Genomic DNA, 9,323 nt, shown 5'->3' with positions numbered 1-9,323 from the left:
CACTACCTGGCCTCGCCCACAGTCCTCCCTGGAGGGGGCCGGGCCAGCAGTGACCACCTCAAGTGTGGCCCTGGGAGTGGCACTGAGATGGTTCAGATGGCAAGGCAAGGCGTGGAGGCCCCGAGTGGCTGCATGAGGCCTGTGGAGCCCCATCCTCAAGTTCTTGGTGGGCCGCTCGGCTCAACCATCCCCTTGCAAACTCAGATGCGTCCCCAAGGACAGGCGAGGGTGGCATCATAAAGGCAGTCCACCCAGGAACATCTGGCGAGCCACAGCCATCGCAGGGAGTGGGAGGACGAGGGGCTCGGAGCAGCTGGACAGCTGGGCTGCGGAGGTAAAAAGCCCGCCCTGCTACTCCCGCCAGGGTCTCAAGGTCAGCCTTGCTGAGGACCTGAGCCGCTGCCTGGTAGCCTGGCAGCCCGACAGCACATCAGTGCCGTGGGGCCCGCCCTGTGGCTGAAGGTGGACAGTGACCTCCGACACCTCCAGTGACCCAGGTGTGATGGGTGCCAGTGATGTGACATGATGACTGGCAGTGGGTGTCCTCCAAAGCCCTAGCAGGGAGAAGGAACTGCAGCAGGAGGTGGCGCTCACCGCACGGCGACTGTGTGCCTGCTCACTACCTATTTTTATGCAGGATGAACGAAGTTTTAAACAGCGTTCTCGGCCGGGCGCAGTGGCTCGGCTGACGCCTGTAATCCCAGCACTTTGGGAGGCCGAGGCAGGCGGATCACGAGGTCAGGAGATCGAGACCATCCTGGCTAACACGGTGAAACCCCGTCTCTACTAAAAAATACAAAAAATTAGCCGGGCGTGGTGGCGGCGCCTGTAGTCCCAGCTACTCAGGAGGCTGAGGCAGGAGAATGGCGTAAACCCGGGAGGCGGAGCTTGCAGTGAGCTGAGATCGTGCCACTGCACTCTAGCCTGGGAGACAGTGAGACTCTGTCTCAAAACAAAACAAAAAACCAGTGCTCTGGGATGCTGCCTCACTGAAGAGTTTTCATAAATTAACTCTTCTGTTTCTTAGGAGTAAACATCTGGAAACGTTGCTTTCTAGCCCAGGCCGCCCCCTGGCGGCGGCATCTCTGAATTGCAGCCTCCCCCGGTCTGTCCCACTTGCAGGGCCCCACCCATCCCAAACACCATGGATAGAGAGGCAAGGCTGAGGTGACAGGCTCCGGCGTACTGCCATGTGATAGAAGAATGATTTATTAGAACAAATTCCATGATAAATCATATAAAATAACCATTTTCCGAAAGACAGCCACAAGACCACCTGAGAACGAATGTACAGTGAACCCTCCGAGAAGCCTGGCAAACAAGGACCATTCCCAGGCAAAGGCTGGAGGGGGAGGAGCAAAGGAGCTCAGCGTGGGGAGGAGCGGGAACTTGTGAATTCGAAACATTGCACTGCCACTGCTGAGGGGTGGGCAGGAGCCGTGGATGAAGAGTGACCACTTCATGTCCAGGGGCAGGCAGGGTGGGTAACTGAGGCATGCAGGGGTGGGCAGCAGCCCGGTGGGCCGGACTAGCACCTCCTCCATATAGACAGCAGGCTCTTGGGGCGGGGACCAGGGGGAGACACCGGCCCCCCGCCCCCCCACACGTAAACATCAGGTGGGCCGCAGGGCTCAGAGGCACAGAACCCGTACACCCAACCCCAGATCAGCTAAAAGTAAACAGGGGACACAAACCACCCACTTCCAGCCTCCAGCCCCCAGCGCCACTCCCCCAGCAGCTGGCCCTGTCCAGGTCTGACTCTCGTACCAATGCCAGGCGGGGTGTGGAGCTCACCTACGCCAGTCTGGTCCAGGTGGGACACCCCCCACGTCCATCCCCACCAACCACGGCCAATGGGCTCTTTGGCTTAGAGGCTCTGGCAACACGGGCTGCCCCAGCAGGGGCCACGGCAGAGGGGCCAAGCTCTGCTCACCTGCCATGTTCCCAGCTGAAAGAATCCTGAGAAAACAACAGTTCCTGGGCCCATCCCTGCCCCCATGCCCACCTGAGGCCTGATGGCGTGAAGCCAAAAGGGGAGGGCGTGTGGTGCAGGCCAAGCTGCGAGCTTCCGGAAACCCGGCTTCCAGTCACTTTGGTCATGCACTCACTCCCGCCTGAAGGGCTGCCACGCACCTGGCTGTGCCCAGGCCCTTGGAAGCCCAAGTACAGAGGCCCATAGCCCCTCAAGGGGACATGCCCCCCAGTCCTCACGGTGCAGCATGGAGGCGCCTGGACTAGCTGAGTGCATGGGAGTGGGGGTGGGTATCTGTACCTGTGTGCATGGCTCAGCTCTCAACCAGCCCCCAGTCCACACCCAGGAGGGCTTCACGGGGCAGCCCCAAGCTCAATGGGTTTGGCAACTGTGTTGGCACCAAAGGCTGGAAGCAGTGGGGCTCCTGCCTATAAAAGGCCTGGGGTCAGGTGGGAGCCACCAGGGCAAGTGCCCTGCCATCTTAGATAGTCCCAGGACAGGTGAGCCTGCCCCAGCTCCATGTTTGGCACCAAATGACCCCACAGTCAACCTCTCTTCCTCTGCCTGGCCGCAGGCCAGTACAAAGGGGTATGGCAGGTTAGTGCCTGGTGGAGCCAGTCAGGCCTGGAGGAGGCACCTGCAATGGCACCAACAACTCTTTCCTTTAAAGCTAAAGACAAAAATAACAGTGATGAAGAGGAGATGGGGTAATGCCCTTGAGGGCTTGAAACCTTGGCAGCAGCCTGGCCAGGAGCTGGGCCAGAGACCTGTAGGGGGCGGGGCGGGGCAGGGGTGGGGGTGGCCACAGGGCTGGACAGGGTGAGTAGGGTGCTGGCTGGGAGCTGACGAGGGGGCAAGGGCGTGGGAGGCCCCCGCCCACGGGGATATGGCACATGTGGGGGTCTTCAGGGAGAACCACTTGCCGCCAGGCAGGCAGGCAGGCGTGCGGCGGACGGGAGGCAGAGACGCACACGCACAGGTAGGCCAGCCTGGCCAGGTCCGGGGCCTAGATCAGGAACCTCTCGGCATCAGGGAGGAAGGTGGGGTCCGGGAGGCTGGGAGGCCCACAGCTGACCCGCTGTGGGAAACTCCTCAGCGGCAGGGCTGGCAGCAGGGCCTCGGCTGAGGCGGGCGAGGGTGGGCTCTGGGCAGCCACACGGCCCTTCCCCAGCCCCGGCTGTGCGGAGCTGGCCAAGCTCCTGTTTCCTGTGAGCAGGTCCAGGCTCCCACTGGGGTCCACGATGGCGTTGATAACTGGAGGTGGGGAGGGAGGGTCAGGCTGCAGATCCAGTTCACCTGCTCCCACCCTGTGAGTCAGGGTTCCCCACAAGGCCCTGCCAGCCTCCCTCACTGTCCTGGGCTTTGGCCACACTCACCTTCTAGCTGCTTCTGCACCCGCCTCAGTTCCTTCAGGATGGAGCTGATTTCCTGGAAACATGGCAGGGAGGGAGGTGGAGTCAACTTCTGAGGGGCCGCAGCCCCGCCCCGGGGCTCTGGGTGCAGGAGCCCGGACAAGGTTTGGGGCCAGCCAGGCAAAGCCAGGCTGGCTGGGGGCGGGCTCGGGGCACGGGGCCCCGGCGCTCACCTTGTTAGACGTCTTCAGGATGGGCACCTCGTTCTCGGCGTTGATCCTGGCTTCCAGGTCCTCCCAGGCTCTCCCTGTGTTCTGAAAGAGGATCCTGTCCAAGGTAGGGGAGGCAGAAATGGGGGGACAAGGACAGGGATGACAGAGCTGAGGGACAATTCTCCAGACCTCCTCTGCTATGGTGAAGTTCATCCCACCCCACCTGGGCCTAAGGGGAAAACTGAGGCCTGATACATGACCTGGGCTAACGGGCACCAAGTTCCCATCTGTGTGTCTAACACCGGAAGGTGGGGAGGGCTGGGCCCGGGATGAGGGCGAGGGGAGATGGGGAGGAAGGGCCACCCTGGAGGCGCTGGCTCCTCTGAGTTCAGGGTCTGCCTGCTGGGAGCCGCATACACGTGCACACAGGAGGGCTGGCTGCACGGGTGCACACGAGTGTACCCATAAAACCACTGCCTTTGAGCCTGCCTCATGCAGCCAGGCCTGAGTCTCAGCTCATGCAGCTCTGTTGTGTCCGGGCGTCCACCTCAGCCGGGGAGCTGACTCACTTCATCTTCTCGGCAAGGTGCTCTGTGTTCTCACGGATGGCCTGCGACAGCTGGGACACCGGGGTTCAGCATCAGGTTATCAAAGATCACCTACAAGAGCCCGGCGTCAGCATGGCCCTGCCCTCGAGGAGCCCCGCCCTTGCTCCCCCCGACACCCAGCTCCGTGGCGGCAGTGGGCACCATGCCTCCTCTCGGTTCCGAGGCCGTGTCTTGTTGGCCAGGGCGTCCTCACAGCTGTCGTTCATGTTCTGGTCAAAGTCCCGAGAGTTCAGCGAGCCGGGAGGCACCTTCTGGAAGTTGAGGCTGGCCTCAGGGATGTGCTGCACCAGCTGCAAAAGGGAGGGCCGGCACCGTGGGCCCCAAGGCAGAGGCTCCTGCCAGGCTGTGGCCAGCTGCACCTCCCTGCTCCGGGCCCGGCAGATGGACAGAGCCACACCCACCTTCCATCTGTGCAGGGTCCTTCCTGTGCCCCTGCCCCGCCGTGAAGGCAGCTGGGCTGGGGATGTCCACAGTCAAGCCTGACTCAGGCGCCGTGAGCTCCCCAGACCTTGAGCTCCCCGGTGGCCGTGTGGGGCGCTGACCCAGAGGGACACGCTCCAGCTCACCAAAGGGGCATGCGCAGCAGGGCCTCAGCCGAGGCATGCAAAGGGCTGTGGGGACCTGGCCTGACCCTCCTTGAGGGTGGCTCTGGCACAGGGGCCTCAGAAAGCCTGGGGCTCACCTCCTCCCGGGCAGAGATGGTCGAGGCGGGGGTGCTGGGCATGGTGCTGAGGGAGGCACTGTGGGCAGGCCCCGAGGAGCCCAGTGTGTCACCGTCCCCAGCCACATCATGGATCTCCCGGGCTAGGATGGCCACGTCCTTCACCAGTGTCTGGCTCAGCCTGCAGCCGGCAGGAAAGACAGCAGGTTCTGCACAGAGGAAGTCGGGGCAGCAGGGGCCAGACAGGCCTCAAAGTCCCTCCCAGCTCCCAGGCAGCTGCCGGCCAGAGGTGGGGCCTGGGGGAGGTGCTCCCCAGCCTGGCCCCAAACACTGGCCTAGCCACTGGTTACACAGGCACTGGCCATGGCCCTACAGGGAGGCCCAACTCCCCACAGCCACAAGGAGGGATGGTGGGGGGCTTGGACAGAGCCTGAAAAGAAGGGTGCACAGAGACCCCTGCTGGTTCTGGGGCAGGCCACACCTCCTCCCTCTCTGGCCCCCCAGGGCCAGCATCACAGCTGCGGGGCCCAAATGGGATGGATGGGACTCAGTCATAGAACGTGTGGGTGCCACGGGCGTCCAGCTCTGCAGGCAGAGAAACTGAGGCAAGGAAGGGAGTGGGCTGAGGTCACAGCAACTAGAGCCTGGCACTCCTCACACTGAGGGTGGGGGCTGGGCAGAGGGTGGGGCAGGCAGATCCAGAGAGGCAGGGGACCCCTTGCAGGTCAGTGAGGCCAGTGGCAGCTCAGCCTAGCCCCCTGCTCAAGCCTTGCCAGCTCAGTCCCCCTAGGATATGCCAAGGGGGCACAGGCCTCCACCCTGCCAAGGTAACAGACACTTCCCAGCGAGGACAGGGGCCTGCAGGGGCTGTGAGCAGCTCCCAGCCCTCTGCTGGAGCACACAGCCTCGTCACCTGTCCTGCCGGCCCCTTAAGCACCTGGGCCACCAGCAGGTCCTGCCCCACTTAGGCCTTCAGCCCAGGCCTTGGGGACCCAGGCTCCCTTGTCACTGTCAACCACCCATCCTCATGGGACAGGCCCCACCCCAAGCCTCCTTGGCCCCCCACACTGGCAGTCACCCAAGGAACAGACCACCCTGAGGGCCCTCCCCCTCCCCTCTTCCCCCTCCCCTCGCCAGATGCTGGCACGACCAGAAAAACAGCCCCGGCGCCCCTCTGCCCAGATGGCCTCGCACAGTCCACTGGCTGCCCTGGCCTCACTCAGGACTGGCTCCACCCTTCCACATCAAAACAAAACATGGAAGCCATCCCTCCACCTCTGGGTGACACCAACTGGCACGTGACCCTGGCCCTCGGGCCCCCCGCCCAGCACTCTCTGGCCTCCTGCCCCTGGCACATCGCGTGCTCCAGCCTCACCCACTGTGGAAGGCAGAGAACTCCAGAAACTCACATGGGCCCCCATGTCCCCCTTTCTGCTCTCAGGCCTGCTTCTCACCCAGGTGCAGTGTCTCTGTCCAGAGCCCCAACCCTATGCCCACTTCCTCAGCTGATGGCAGCCTTCTTCCCTACGCTCCTACCAATACCTCAAGCATCCCAAGAGCCCTGTCCCCAGTCCCCATCCTTCCAAGCCCCCCAGGTCCTCCCCACCAACTTCATGCTGCTCACAGCCCAGGTGCCTGCGCCTCCAACCCAGTGTGGCCCACTCTCTAAGGGCTGCCTGCTCCTGGCCACCCCATTCCAGGTGCCTCATGGGCTTCAAGCTCAGCGTCCTCTACAACAAACACTTGCCATCCCCCTGGTCCTGGGACCTCCCCTGCCTGCCCCACAGCCTTTCAGGCCTGCCTTTGCAGTACTGACCACTGCTTGGCAAAGACCACTCTCACTCCCACCCAACTCCCTACCCCATCCTCCCAGCGCCTGGCCTGGAGAGGGCCCTGTTACTGAATGACCACATGAAAGAGTTCATTCTAATAAACACCATTGAGGAGGCCTTCCACCTCCTGGGAAGATCTGCATCTACCCACCCATCATCCATTCATCCATCCACCCACTCACTCATCCATCCACCCATCCATCCACTCACTCATCCATCCATCCACCCACTCACTCATCCATCCATCCATCCACTCACTCATCCGTCCACCATCCATCCACTCATCAGCCATCCATCCATCATCCACACTCCACATCACTCACTCCACCCATCCATCCACTCACTCATCCATCCATCCACCCACGCACGCAGCCAGCCAGCCACCCAGCAGGCAGCCAGCCAGCCACCCACGCAGGCAGCCAGCCACGCACAGCAGCCACCAGCCACCACGCACGCAGCCACCACCCAGCCACCCACGCAGCAGTCAGCCACCAGCCCACGCACGCACCACCCAGCACAGCCAGCACGCAGCCAGCAGCCACCCACGCAGGCAGCCAGCCACTCAGCCAGCCAGCCACCCCACGCAGGCAGCCATCACGCACTCATCCAGCCATCCACCCACTCATCCACCATCATCCACCCACTCACTCATCCATCCATGCATCCACCCACTCATCCATCCATCCATCCATCCACCTACCCACTCACTCATCCATACATCCGTCAATCCACCCACTCATCCATCCATCCATCCATCCACCCACCCACCTACCCACCCACTCACTCATCTATCCATCCATCCACCCACTCACTCATCTATCCATCCATCCACCCACTCACTCATCCGTCCACCCATCCATCACTCACTCATCCATCCATCCACCCACTCATTCATCCATCCATCCACCCACTCACTCATCCGTCTACCCATCCATCCACTCACTCATCCATCCATCTACCCACTCACTCATCCATCCACCCACTCATCCATCCACCCATCCACACTCACTCCCATCCATCCATCCATCCACTTACCCACCCATCCACCCACCCATCCACCCACCCAGCAACCTATCCATCTACTCACCCACCCGCCCATCCATCCATCCACCCACCCACCCTCCTATCCATTCATCCTTCCATCTATCCACCCACCAACCTCCCATCCATCCACCTGTTTATCAATCCACCCATCGACCCATCCATCCATCCACCCACCCACCAACCTCTTCCATCCATCCATCTATCCACCTATTCATCTACCCACCCACCTACCCATCCATTAACCCACCCAGCCACCCACCAACCTTTCCATCCATCCTTCCATCCACCCATCCAACCTCCACCCATCCATTCATCCATCCACTTATTCATCCATGCAGCTATCAACCTGTCCATCCATCCATCCAACCACTTACCCACCCAACCATCCATCCACCCACCTACCCACCCAGCCATCCACCCATCCAGCAACCTATCCATTTACCCACCCACCCGCCCATTCATCCATCCACCTGCCCATCCATCCATCCACCCACTCACCCTCCCATCCATCCATCCATCCATCCATCCATCCATCCATCCATCCATCCATCCATCCAGCTAGCCAGCCATCTGCCGTACCATCTATCCACTCAAGAAGGGAGCTCCCAGCCTGGTCCCTGCCCTCAGGGTGCTCTCACTCGAGAAAAGGCACCAGCACTCAGTGGATTGACCCAGGGGATATACTCTGAATGGGTTGCTCACCTGGCGATCTCTGCAATCTCTGCCGTCTGCACGATGAAACCATAAGGGTCAGGTTCCTCCTCATCGTCGTCTGTGTCCCGGGGACCGGGGGCCCGGGAACGAGCCCGACTGGAGCTGCCAGCCCTCGGGGTCTGAGTGGCTGTTGAGGTGTGGGAGCGTGTGTGTTTGGGGGAGCCGTGGCGGGAGCCGTACTCCTCCTCAGAGGTGGACGTGTAATCCGAGCCCTGCTGCCGGCGCCGCGTGTCTTGGTGAGTGAATTGGTTTCAGAAGCAAGAACAGAACAAAGCAGCACTCAGCACCCTGTGGCAGTCCCAGGGTCCCTGTGGGCGAGGGCTCAGTGCTGCAGGGCTGGGCAGCGTTGAGGCTGGTGCCCCCACCCAGTAGCCCTTCATTGAAACATCAACAGCTGCTGAGCTCCAGGGGCCACAAGGCCCCCACCAGCCCAGGGGCACATGCGGGGAAGGCAGCCTGGTGCTCCCAGGCCAGTGGCTGCAACCCGGGAGCAGTCTGCACCTGATTAGGTGGGAAACCCCAGGTGGTGGGAAAGCAGTGCCTGGCAGACGCCAAAACAGAGTAAACTTCCCCAGCAGGACTTGCTGCAGCCCAGGCTGGACCAGACAGACAGGCAAGGACCAGTCAGAGCCCGAGCAAGGCCACTGCAGCCCCTCCCTGCTGCCTGCTTCAGTCTGTCAGACCCAGTGCTTCAGATTCTGCCCCTGCTGGGCGGAGTCCTAGCCTCCTCACCAGCCCCTGCTCTGAGAGCCCGGCAGCAGCTGTGCACCTGCACCGTAGGTGGGGATGATGGCCAGCCGCATGCTTGGACCAAACATTACCAGTGCACCACGTGGGGTAGGGATGGCAGGCTCCACCAAGCAGGGGTGACCCTTGGCCCTAGCCCACCCCTTCCTCCAGCGAACCCTGCCTCAGCCTCCAGCCATGC

The 9,323-nt window shown here is 61.9% G+C and overlaps 1 pseudogene across 1 annotated transcript; it reads right to left on the bottom strand.

Moving 5' to 3' along the window:
• Positions 1–1,185: 1,185 nt before the first annotated feature.
• On the bottom strand, positions 1,186–8,621 carry LOC115895905 (annotated as a pseudogene). Its single transcript, XR_004055971.1, has 7 exons — positions 8,384–8,621; positions 4,827–4,986; positions 4,291–4,434; positions 4,106–4,195; positions 3,558–3,651; positions 3,349–3,400; positions 1,186–3,226 (listed from the first exon to the last, which is right to left on the bottom strand). The product of XR_004055971.1 is annotated as a centrosomal protein of 170 kDa protein B-like (transcript).
• Positions 8,622–9,323: the final 702 nt, after the last annotated feature.

Source organism: Rhinopithecus roxellana, unplaced genomic scaffold (genome assembly GCF_007565055.1).
Source record: "Rhinopithecus roxellana isolate Shanxi Qingling unplaced genomic scaffold, ASM756505v1 contig3662, whole genome shotgun sequence".
Classification (NCBI taxonomy): domain Eukaryota; kingdom Metazoa; phylum Chordata; class Mammalia; order Primates; family Cercopithecidae; genus Rhinopithecus; species Rhinopithecus roxellana.
The sequence above is the reverse complement of the archived record's forward strand: the minus strand, read 5'-3'. Positions and strand labels throughout refer to the sequence as shown.